This window comes from Solanum pennellii, chromosome 1 (assembly GCF_001406875.1).
Source record: "Solanum pennellii chromosome 1, SPENNV200".
Lineage (NCBI taxonomy): Eukaryota > Viridiplantae > Streptophyta > Magnoliopsida > Solanales > Solanaceae > Solanum > Solanum pennellii.
In genome coordinates, this window is record NC_028637.1 from 74,960,553 (window position 1) to 74,973,480 (window position 12,928).

Sequence of the window (12,928 nt, forward strand, 5' to 3'; positions counted from 1 at the left end):
GGGGGGGGGGGGGGGGCAACCCTGAATGAGGTGAATGAATGAAATCCACCATGAATTTGACATTGATGGCGTTTTTTCATAAAGTGAAAGAAATCCCTTTCCATGGTAAGCCAATAATACCCCGCCCGTAGTATATTTTTTGCAAGGACATATCCATTCATGTGTGGTCCACATACCCAAGCATGTACTTCATTTATGATCTTTTTGGCTTCTTCAGCATCCACACATCTCAACAAGTTCAGACCCAAAGTTTGTTTTTATAACACATCCCCGCTAAAAAGAAACCATTAGCCAGTCATCTAATAGTTCTTTTTTAGCTTCCATTGGCATGTTCAGGGCATCTCCCTGTCTTCAAAAAATTCTTGATGTCTCAGTACCATGGCTTACCATCTGGTTCTGCTTCCACTGTATTACAATAGCCATGTTGGTCCCAAACTTGAATCTCCAATGGAGTGATGTAAGTGTTTCCAGGATATGGAAGCATTGAGGCCAAAGTAGCCAAGGCATCGGCCAATTCATTATGAAACTTGGGGATGTTTCTAAACTCGATGGACCTGAACCTTTTGATAAGATCTTCTGCACATTGTCTGCATGGAAGCAGCTTTAGGTCTCGAGGTTTCCATTCGCCTTAAGCTTGTCAAGTAAGAGAATCAAAATCTGCCAACACAATCAATTTTTGCATCCCAAATCTATCGTCATATTTAGACCCATGATGCAAGCTTCATACTCATTTGTGTTATTTCTACAAAAGAAATGAAGTCGAACTGTTGCAGGGTAATGTTTCCCTGTGGGCGATATTAGAATTGCCCCAATCCATGTCCGATTTACGTTAATTGCTCCATCAAAGTAAAATTGCAAGGCGTGATTTCTATGTGAACCTACTTTCTTAATTGAGTTACTCTCTTCATCTGAAAAATATGTATCCAGTGGGTTGTAGTCACCATCGACTGGATTCTCTTCCAAGTGGTCTGCCAACGCTTGGGCTTTCAATGCAGTAAAAGTGACGTATATAATGTCAAATTCTGTGAGCAAAATTTGCCATTTCGGGAGTCTGCCAGTTGGCATTGGCTTCTGAAAGATGTAATTCAAAGGATCCATCCTAGATATGAGGTAAGTAGTTTAGGACAAGAGGTAATTCCTTAACGTTTGAGCTACCCCAGTTAGGGCGCAACACGTCCTTTCCAAGAGGGTGTACTTGACCTCATAAATACTGAATTTCTAGCTCAAGTAGTAGATAACTTGATCCTTCCTGCCTGTTGAATCATGTTGACCGAGAACACTCCCAAAGGAATTATTTGTTACTAAAAGATACAGAACGAGAGGCCTATCAGGTTCATGCGGGACCAAACGTGTGTGTGTGTGGGGGTGGGGGGGGGGGGGGGTTGGACAAATACTCTTTGATTTTTTCAAAAGCTCGTTGACAGTATTTTGTCCATCTGACAGCAGCATCCCTTTTCAAAAGTTTGAAAATGGGCTCACAAGTGGTTGTGAGTTGAGCAATAAACCTGTTGAGGTAGTTCAACCTCCCAAGTAGATACATGACTTCGGTCTTATTTTTCGGGGGTGGCAAATCTTGAATGGATTTTATTTTGGAAGGATCCAATTCGATTTGCTTCTACTAACAATAAATACCAAAATTTTTCTAGATGGAACTCCAAATGCACATTTTACTGGATTAAGCTTGAGATCATATCTTCATGCTCTTTCCAATAATTTTCTTAGATCTTGCACATGATAAAATTGTGTTTTAGACTTGATGATTACACCGTCGACGTATACTTCAATTTATTTATTCATCATATCATGAAACATGGTTGTCATAGCCCTCATGTAAGTCGCCGCATCATTTTAAGACCAAATAGCATGACCCTGTAGCAATAAGTCCTCCATTGAGTGGTGAAAGCAGCTTTCTCATCGTCCTCTTCATCCATCAAAATTTGATGATACCACGCATAACATTCCACAAACGATTGAATCTCGTGTTTTGCACAATTATCAAATAGAATGTGGATATTTGGCAAGGGAAAGTTGTCCTTTGGACTAGCCTTGTTCAAATCCCGTTAGTCAACACAAATCTTTCAATCCTTTTTCGGCACAGGAACGACATTTGCCAACCAAGTAGTGTAACGAATGGCTTGGATCACATTTGCATTTAGTTGTTTCATGAAAACTTCCTTGATTTTTTTCACTCACATTCGGTTTGAATTTCCTTCTTTTCTGTTGGACGGGTGGAAAATCAGGATGAGTGGACAACTTATGAACCACTAAATGAACATTCAAACCTGACATTTCCTCATAAGACCAAATAAACACATCTTTGTATTCAAACAAAAGTTGTACAATGGTATCTTCAATTTCGAGATTGATATAATGACTTATTTTTATTTCCTTAACATCTTCAGCACTTCCCAAATTTATTGTCTCAGTTTCACTAAGATTAGGTTTAGGTTTGTGCCCTATTAATTTCCTTAAAAGCCTCTTTTTCTTCATATTCAACCACTTGACTTGTGATTCAAGAAAAACAACTCTTTGAAATCTAGAAGTGAATTCCGCATGCATGTCATGTTATCAACGTCGTCATTTACAAAACTAAAAAATAGAGAACAAAAATTAGGAGAGGAAAAAAGACAAAATTTACTATGAAACTGGAATTTCATTTCATTAAAATAGAAAAAGGAACAGAAGGGTTGACACTAATACAAAATACTTTGAAACATTTGGGTCACAACCCTGACAATAACAAAATACAAATGAGTAGCATCTTTCCTTATGTGGAAAGGAGTGGCTTCCCAATTGCTTAGCTAAACACATGAGCCCACGAGCTGCACATCGACATAAATTGTACCTTCCCCAACTTGGACCATGTTTACTTCACAAAATAGCTGACTGAGATACTCAATAACTTCTTCAATGTCTTCAACAGTGAATGGAATATTCATTTCTAGACCCTGAGGATTGATAAAAGAAGGAGAAATATGGGGAATCGGTTGTGGAAACGCCCAATCAGTCCTTTTGTGGTTCTTAACCCTATCTCCATTCTCTTGATTTGTTAGTATCCGAGGCCAAAAGGTGCCTTGGTTTCCTAAGGGAGTAATGGGATCGACGATTCCTTGCGAACATACTCCCAAACCTTTATCGGTTGATAAACATATTTGAGCATTGTCGTTGCTAACATTGTAACAGAAGAAGAGAGACATGATTGGATGATAGGTTCTCTTTCTTTAAAGCGATTGACTGATACGACCTCAAAAGACTTGTAAACAACGGAATCACATCTTTCTTTTGCCTCAATGTATGGGATGGATGGATCTATGTAAATAGGTGAATCATCTTCCCCATGAACAATGATTTCCTGATGGTTGTATTCAATCTTAACAACTTTATGTAGTGTTGATGGGACTGCCCGAGCCATATGGATCCATTGCCTTCCTACTAGAAATTTATAAGATGTGTCCATATCCATTACTTGTAACCTAATCATAGATTTCACTGGTCCAATTGTCATGTTTAACTTGATTTCACCAATGGTATCCCTTTTAAAGTCGTCAAAAGCTCACACAATACATTAAGGGTGAATACTGTCAAGGTTTATATTCAAGCTTTGCAGCGTAGAAAAACTCTACCCCTGATCCTCCATCTATCATGACCCTCTGTACATAGTAACCTTCACAATTCACTCTAAGCAGCAAAACTCTCGTGTCTAGCTCCCTCCTTGGGCAACTCATCATTAGTGAAAGTGATGGTGATTGACTCAAAGACGCGCTTGGCCATTTTCTCCAACTGATTTACTACGGTCCTTTCAGCACATGTGTTTCATTCAAAACCTTATTCAACACACGTCGATGTTCTTCTGAGTGCAGAAGTAGATACAACAGTGAAATTTGTGCAGGGCTCTTCTTCAATTGTCTCACAACACAGTAATCTGGAACGTTAAGCTTTTTTAGAAATTCTTCATCTTCTTCTTAAGTATATGCTTTCTTCAGTGGTACTTGGATATTTTTAGTCATCTTCTCTTCTCTTAATTCTTCTGAAGAATAACATCTTCCGGAACGTGTCAAACCTCCCTCTTCATCAACTTCTTCGACAATCTCCTTTCTTCGATAAACCATCGCGATTTTGTTATAGTGTCAAGGGAAAACTTTTGAATAAGTTACGGAAAGTTGTTGGAAAATCTTAACAAAGATAAGCTCTTTCAACTTGGTCAAGAAACTTTGGTCCTGTTGTGTTAATGAAAAGCCTTTTGTTACAAACAACTTCGACATAGCCGCTCGATCATCAATCCCCTTCAAAAAAAAACCGGGATGCATAAGACTTTGGTGTCAAGATTGACACCTTCCACACTCAAAGATGCAACTAGTTCTAAACTCTTAATCGGCTTGTCTTCCTCTACGATATTCCTAAACAACTTTCCCATTTTGTCGAGGAGTTTTTACTCTCGATCATCAAGAATCATACCCCCTAATTTGTTTTCAGATTGAAGTTGGCTATTGGTCACATTGGGAGTGTTTTGATCATTTGTCAAAACCACAACTCCATGATCGATTAGCTTCTCTATCGCCCCCATCAAGGTCAAACAATTATTAGTGCTGTGTCCTGAGGCCCCTGAATGGTACTCACATATTTCATTGACTTGGAAACCTTGAGAATTTGTATTCAGACGATGTGGTGGAATACATTCAATGCTCCTACCTTTCATAACTTTTGAATGAATCTGTAGTACGACTCTCCCAATGGAGTGAATTTCCTTTTCAGTGCTTGCTCTTGAGAATAATTTTGCAGAGGAGGAGAGTTGTAAGGGACCTATAGTGCGTTCTTTGGGGGCGAAGGTTTCCTTCAGCTGGGGCCCAAAAATGTGGGCGATTGGGAGGATGCACATATGACTGAGCATTGAAGAGCGTGTATGGAGATGGAGATACTCGATATTGAGAGGCATAAGGGTAGTAATGCTGAGGATAGCTAGGTTGTCCCTGAGCTGGTGGGTAAGGATAATTAAAATTCCTCTGAGCACCCGTTGACCCTGATTCTAGCGAAACAACTTTCTCTTTTCTCTTACGATTTTTGAAACTTGCTGAACAACCTTAAATGGCATGTGTGGTAGCTTTGATTGCTTCCTGGCTCACGATCCTTCCTGTTTTGAGACCCCTTTTGACCATTTCTCCAATTTTGATTGTTGTGTGAAACGGTCTTCCCATTGCAGCTGTGAGGTGCTGGAAGTAGTCGAGATCTTGAGCCTCTATGAAGATATCAATCAATTCTTTCTCAGTTAAAATTTTCTTAACCCGGGATGCTTTGTCCTTCCATTTGATAACATATTCTCTGAAACTTTCACTTGGTTTCTTTCTCATATTGGAGAGTTATTGCGATCTGACATAATGTCGACCTTGTACTTAAATTTTTTAACAAAATCTTGAGACATATCATCCCATATGTGCTAGTAGGAGATCTCTTGGTATATAAACTATTCAGAGGCAACACCAGTTAGACTCTTACCAAAATAAGCCATGAGCAATTCCTGTTTACCTCATATACCCTGAAGTTAATTGTAGTATCTCTTAAGGTGAGCTATGGGTCACCGTGCCCGTCATTCTTATAAAACCTAGGGATTTTGAATCCAGGTTGTAGGTGGAATTTGGAAACATACAAATGTTTTTGAAAGCGACACTTTTGTGCCCTCCTAACCCTTGCTTACTCTTAATGTGTTGCTCGGTGCATTTCATTTTTTCAATATTTGTTCTTGCTCTCAGACTTGAGTGGGCCTCTCAGCATCAATGGGGAACAAAATTGTACATAGTGAATTATCCCTCTTGAGCTGCTCTCAGCGTCACAATTCATTGTGGGAGAGTATAGACCGGTGCAGCTGTTGTGACAGAGGGTTTATTCCTGAATGACATGCCTTGAGGGTGTGTTGTTGATAGCACGACCCCATAATTATCAAATGGACCATACCATGGACAGAAGAAAGGGTCAGATATTGGGACTTGAGAAGATGAAGATCAGATACTAGTGATCTCTAAAAAACAAGAATAGACGTTGGTGGTTCTTGTCCATTGTCCCAGGCTTGCCACAACTGTGCCATAACATGTCTCAATGTCCAATTTTCTTCAACAGTGGTTGTCTCTCTTGTCGTTGAATCAATTGCATCCACTAGGTTTACCACAATTTTAGTATTGATTGTTATTGATGATCTTACCTTAGACATGATAAAGTATGAGTGTCATGCTAGTTTACCACAAACCAACAACCAAAAGCTTACTAAAATAAATTGAAATGAACAAACTTGTTAGGGGTTAGACAATTTTATTAATCAATTACACATTTGTTAATCACATAGTTACATGAGTTCAGAAGGCCATTGTCTCATCCCAGCATTGCTTCGCTCATTTTCTTCCTTTTTTTTGGAACAAAAAGTTTTGAAAAAAGTTCTGATTGGACCATTTGGAGGATGCCTATGTATCATGTCGCTGCATGAATCAGATCATTACGTAGTTCAAAAATTTAGACAACTCAACAAAATTAATTTGGAAAAGCAACTTCAATCAAAAACGACAAAACCAATGGGTTTAAATACAACCCTGGTCAACATAATATCCTTGAACAACAAATTTTAAACTGAAACACCAAGTATTTCAACAAAAAAAAATGAAACAAACAAACAAAAAAAAAAACTAAGCTTATGTTCAATCTACATCACTTTCTTGGGGTTTTTTTTCCTCCCCAAGGTCTCATACAAATTCAGCAACACCTTCAGTAGATGGGGACAATGGCCCGTGCTTGCTCAAACACTTCTGGATCATTCATATGGGGATGATTTTTATAACATAGAAGCTTTGTTATGCCAGCTGATGAACTTGATGCCTATCCCTTCCCATGTTTTGATGAAAGTTATTTAACTATGCCTGATGATCACCAAGATTGTCTCTCAAAAGGTGCTCGCTCCTTTGCTGCTTCAAGTTGATGGCGAAGTGTTGCACTGTCAATGATCATTTGTCTTAACCTCTCTTCGATATCGACACAATGGCTAATTTTTCTTTTATATTCTTCTAACTGATGCATCCAACACGACCTTTCTTTCTTTGAATTTTTCCTTCTGCCTCTTAAATTCTCCCTTTTGATAGTGCACGACCTCTTCGGATGCACTAAGCCTCTTTTCAATCGATAAATCTCAAAACTCTACTCCTTTTTATCTGTCGTACCAAGTGAATTCTACTATCTTACTCTTTCTCTAACCGAGGTAATCTGCCCTATGCATGCTTCAATTCCCCTTCTGTCTTGCAACTCCAACTGGTGATTTCTTCCTCTTTGGACTTGAACTTCTTGCCAAGCAATAGTGGATTTGGCCTTCTCCAACACTTTTTCCAAGTGTCTTATAATGTGTTGATACTTTCTTTTTCTGCTGGATCCTTCAGGAGTGTCACCGAATATCATTGGATCACAAAATCACGATAGATACCCAGGAACCAACTTTGCTTTATCTTTCTCCACAACCATTTCACTTTGCTCAGAAATTATAAATCCCATACCAAATCTTCATAATATCTTCACTATTAAAGGCCAAACCTGGTGAAGTGTCATATGCAAGCCTAATCACATCCTCATTGGGTAGGATTTCTTGAACTCTGGCCATCTAACGCATAACCCAAAGAGGGGTATAGGGTTGAACACCTCTAAGACCAATCAACATAATAACACAAATACCACTAGACATGCAAATGATATCTTTAGCTGGGAACCAATAATAATTCCACACTATTTCATCAGCTGTGATCACCAAAAGTTTTTCTTCACATGCTATGAGTTCCAGGAACTTTGTGGCATTAACATGTTTCAGAATTATGGGTCTTTTATTGCGTAGATCAACACCTCGAACACTAGAACCCTTTCAATTAAGCCGGCGATTTCTTCCAAAGATGGTGTCATTTCAAAGTCCGAAAATCGAAGTACTTTATTGTATCCCAAAAAGAAATCAATGCCTCAGCACATCCATTCTAGGGTCAATCTCCATTAGATTCACTAGATGCCACAAGTGTTCCTTTAATCTCTTTTGCTCATGACTACCCACGTCTGTCCACCATTGCCATAAATCTTTGGGTATGGTGTCAACGATAAAACTCTGGAATTCCTTCGCTTCTAGGACTTTTTGAACTCTGTCCTTTGGTCGAAGGTGCCATTTGTACCTTTAAATAGAATACAAATGAAGTTTTATGAAAAACTTTAACCGACAGAGGAAAGAAAAGTAAAAAGTTTTTTTGTTTTTTTTTTAAAAATAAGAATGCATACGTATCTCTTTTTAGTAGGAATCAGGTATGCGTAGTTCATAAGAAAAATAAAATTGCCCTTGGAAGACTACCCCTTTATCTTGACCTCTTATTTAAAAAGTTAAAACTCACAAAGGTATTTTGAAGTTGGTCAACAATGTAAAGCTCTTCTGAACCAATTATTTTCACATAGCAAATAAAATAAACATTTTGGTCTAAAGCGCATCTCTATCTTAGATTTTGATAGGTCAAATGTACATGATGCAAATAAACATAGTCTATTCGGGATAGTTTTGTTAGGTTTAACATTTATATGGAAAGTGTCTAGACAGGCTTTCCTCGAAAGGACAACTCGGGCCGGGGAGGGTTAGCATACTGATAGCAGAGTTATTCTGACTTAACTAGTGATCCAACCTCGTCTAACATGTGTTACAACCTAGAATAAAAAGTGTAACCGCACACTGAATCATCCTAGACAGAAGTTTTGTGGAGAGTATCCGCACACATAGTGTATAACAAAAATTTCAGAGCCTCAGAGGGTGTGCGAGATATACAATTTATATACAATACATCATATCAAAAACATTAATAATTGAAATAACACAATTAGACAACAAATTTTTTTTTTATCAAAATAATCAAAATAGTCAAATAAAGTCAATGTGCAAAGCTCGAATTCTACAAAGTCCCCAGCGGAGTCCCCAGATCTATCACACCTCTTCCATTTTATTTTTACAATTGTTAAAGGATATGATGACGAGTTTTTTTAAAATAGTAAAAGAAAAATATTTTTCTTATTTTTAAAAATGCCACTTGTAATCAAGTTTTTTTTAGCTGTTCCAAGTAACTTGATAGTTTATAGTTTAAAAATAAGAATTTTTATTTTAATATTTTGGCCTACGAATACAGAGATCGGTAAGAAATTCTATTGACCAAAGGGAAGGTATGAGGCACCCCCGAGTGTCGTGGTTATTGCACGATCGCTTTATTAACTTCTATTTGGTCAAAAATAATTTTTTGGATTAAAAAAAAGTGAATTTTGTTATAAAACAATATAATATGGATGTCCAATATACCAAGAAGTTACTCACCCATTATCTCGACTATTTTCCTCATTATGAAGATGATCATAACCTCCATAACCTCCACCCTTATAACCATTATTCTTGTAACCTTTCACTTGCATAACCTCCCCATTATATTCATGTTAATGTCATGTTGACTAACTTTTTGTATGTGTCTATGCTACACTATAAATAGAAGCATAAGGGTTCATATTGTATACACTTGAAGGTTTGGGTGAATACTTGAATAAGAAAAGCTCTCATCTTCTTGTTTTCCTGTTTCGATTGTTCTCATCTTCTATATCTCTTGTCTTATATTCTTCTTTTATTTATCTTTATATTGTTAGTTTGCTTTAATTTTACAACACGTTATCAACACGATTGTTCTACTATTGAAGGACTGAAGCAAAGAAAATATAAAAAAAGTAAAAATATTTATTTTTATTTTTCTTTCAAGGTAAATTACTATATAATTTATTTTATATTTTACTTTTTATAATGCATCATTAATTTTCTTACCATCTCAAAATCATATGAGTCCAACAAGTTGCTTTTACTTTTATCAAACTTTTAATTTGATCATTTATATATTTAAAAACTTAAAATTAGTTTTGTAAGTTAACAATTTATAAAGAAATTTCACTTTATGATATTCTTTTATTTAGTTATGTGACATATACATATTGATTGGATTATAATTGTTGGTTACTTTCGCACCTCTTTATTTTTCTTTATCTAAATATTTACTTGTTGAGTTATTAACACATTATTTGTACTAACAAAGCTTGTTTTGTAGTTATTCTAAAATGATTAGTAAATTATAATAGTCTTCATAATAATGTCGAGAGGGACCATTAAAATGTTTGAATTTATTTTATCATGGGACTTTTTTATGATTCTAACATTTTGTTCTAATTAATTGATTTTAATCATTTTTCTTGTATATCAAGTCAAGTTCATATTATATTTATGATTTTCGATATTTATTTTTTGGTAATTCATTTGGTTTATTAAGGCATTGGCTGAGGGTAAGACGGTGAATTCATGTTTCACTGCATCAAGTGGGTAAGACATCGAGTTAAAATCTTGGTGCATCATGATAATAAGAAGCTGGGTTCAAGTCCCATTTATTTATGACCAAAGGTGTTCTTATATGGGTAAGACATTGGGGTTAAAGTCCTAATGCCTTATAGTGATGATATGATGATGACTAACATAAAGCTTTATACTTTTGACTGGTCATGAAATTTACCCAATTAATTTGCTCCATTCTCTTATGTGAATGTGGTAGCAGGGTATTAATATGTCTGAAAAATGACAAGTGATTGAATGTATGGATATTGGTCCGGTAAAATGTTAATGGTCATCATTGTGGTAATTAAAAGGAAGAAAATTATGGGTTCTTAAGATGTTCCTTCAAATATAAAGGCAATTTTGTCCATTAAAATTGTATAAAAGGTTATTAGACACATTGTATTTAAGATGGTCCTCAAATGTGAAGGTAATTGTTAAAGGTAATTTTTATCCATAAAAGTGATATGAGAAGTTGGACACATTGTTGTTGGTGCAACCCAATTTAAAAAGTTTTGTAAATACTCCATCTAAATAAATGAATACAAAGTGGTAGTACATTTGGTACATTGACCTCTTAAGTGATCTTGAGGTGAGTTACATAATGACAAAACATGACCATGAGTTTCTAATAAATACCTATAGAACATGTACAAATGGTTATGGTCCATTTCTTGAAAAAATGTGACTTGTGTTCGTATGGATAAGAACATGTTCATGTATTGTTGGATGAATGTCACATCTCACCTCTACGGGAGATTGACATATTGAAAGAAAGTCTTTTGACATAAATAGTCATTTTGGTCATATATACACTTTGAGTACTATAAAAATATTGTGGTATACTTTAAAATGAACTATCGGAGGACAAAAGAAAGAATAAATCTTTTTTGTAAAGGTTGTGGTCATGATTAAAATAAATTTTGTTATGTGGCAACACAAATTTGTCATTGTTTATCAAGAAATATGCATTGAATGTAATGATTTTAATCATGACAAAAATAAAAGTTTTCTCCTTGAAGAGATGGTCACCATAAGAATGACATTGTAAAAATTGTGGTAGTACACAAAATTAATTGATAGTTCCGAAAGGGCTAATTGTTACTATTTGGAGGAATGAAATTCTTCATAATATTAGGGTCGTAGTAAGTCTTAAAAGAAACTTTTTAAGTTTCAGAAGAATGAAAAACAAATGTTATATTGAAACTATAAATTATGGCAAGATTTAATATCTTCAAATTACTACAATCAAAGTGGGTAATAAATATTTACATATAAGATTATCCAAATTGTTTTCCGTTGTTTGTTGCATACAAATACGGGTGTCGTGATGGAATAACATGCAAAAGTAAACTAGAAGTTTACTTGAATAAATATCAGTTAGCATAATCGGTTGCCATTCAAATTCAAATGTGATGCAAAAGAAATTGAGAATTCACGTGGCTATATGTTGAAGAAATAAAAGATTCTTCAAGAATTCTGGTTTGTAGCTTGTTCTCGTGATAAAATGATTATTGCACCAGCTAAGGTTGGGATCGCATCCCCTAAAATTATTTGGAACATATAAAAAGGTGAATATGGGCCTGTTCACCTGCCATGTGGAGCGTTTGCTATTATGATTTAATAGATGCATCTATGGTATGGTCACATGTGCATTTGTATCAACTTACAAATTGGTTTTTGTAAGGTTGTTTGCTCGAACTACTAAATTAAGAGCATAGTTCCAAACTATAAAGTCATGTTAATAATGCTGGTTGGTTTAGTGGAAATTGTTGCCTCCAATTATATCTAGACCATTGATTATGAGAACAAATCTCTCAAATAAAATTTGGTATGAGATGAATTTATTTAACATGTATGAATCAAGCCAACAAGGTTCTTCCAACACAATTGGTTTAGGGTCAGGAACAAAATAATTTCCACCTAAAAATTTGATGTGTGCACATATGATTTTATTGCTCCACCATGCACAAAGATGGATCCCTAATTGAGATTGAGGGTGAATGTTAGATTTCCTAACATTAGGGGGAGATATGTGTAGCAGCTGAAAATTATGTGTAGCGTGAATGATCTAGATCCTCGTTTAAAAAATGTGAACTTGAAGTTTAAGAGATAATTCATTTGCAAAATGTTGCAACCAATTTACCAGGTGTATTTGCTGACCCAATATTTTAATTAATCTACAAATGCTCCAATAAATAGTCTTTGCAGGACATAGTCTATGGTATGCCAGAAGCGTGATATACCAATTGATTCCAAATGTAAAACTTCTTAAGGAAGGAGAGGAGCAAATTATCAAAATGATCATTGATAATGAGTTACGTGCTTTGAAAGAGCACTATGACATAACACTTCATAAATCTTGGCAAAGGTTCAGGTACATGAAAATGATGAAAAATGAAGAGATAACGATAAGTTATGTCGTATTGGAATCGATATCAAAATGATCGTTGATGGTATATTTGATATGAAGTGGCACTCATATCTATGAATGGTTACGAGGATTATAAATTTGAATCTTTCATATAGTGTGGACAA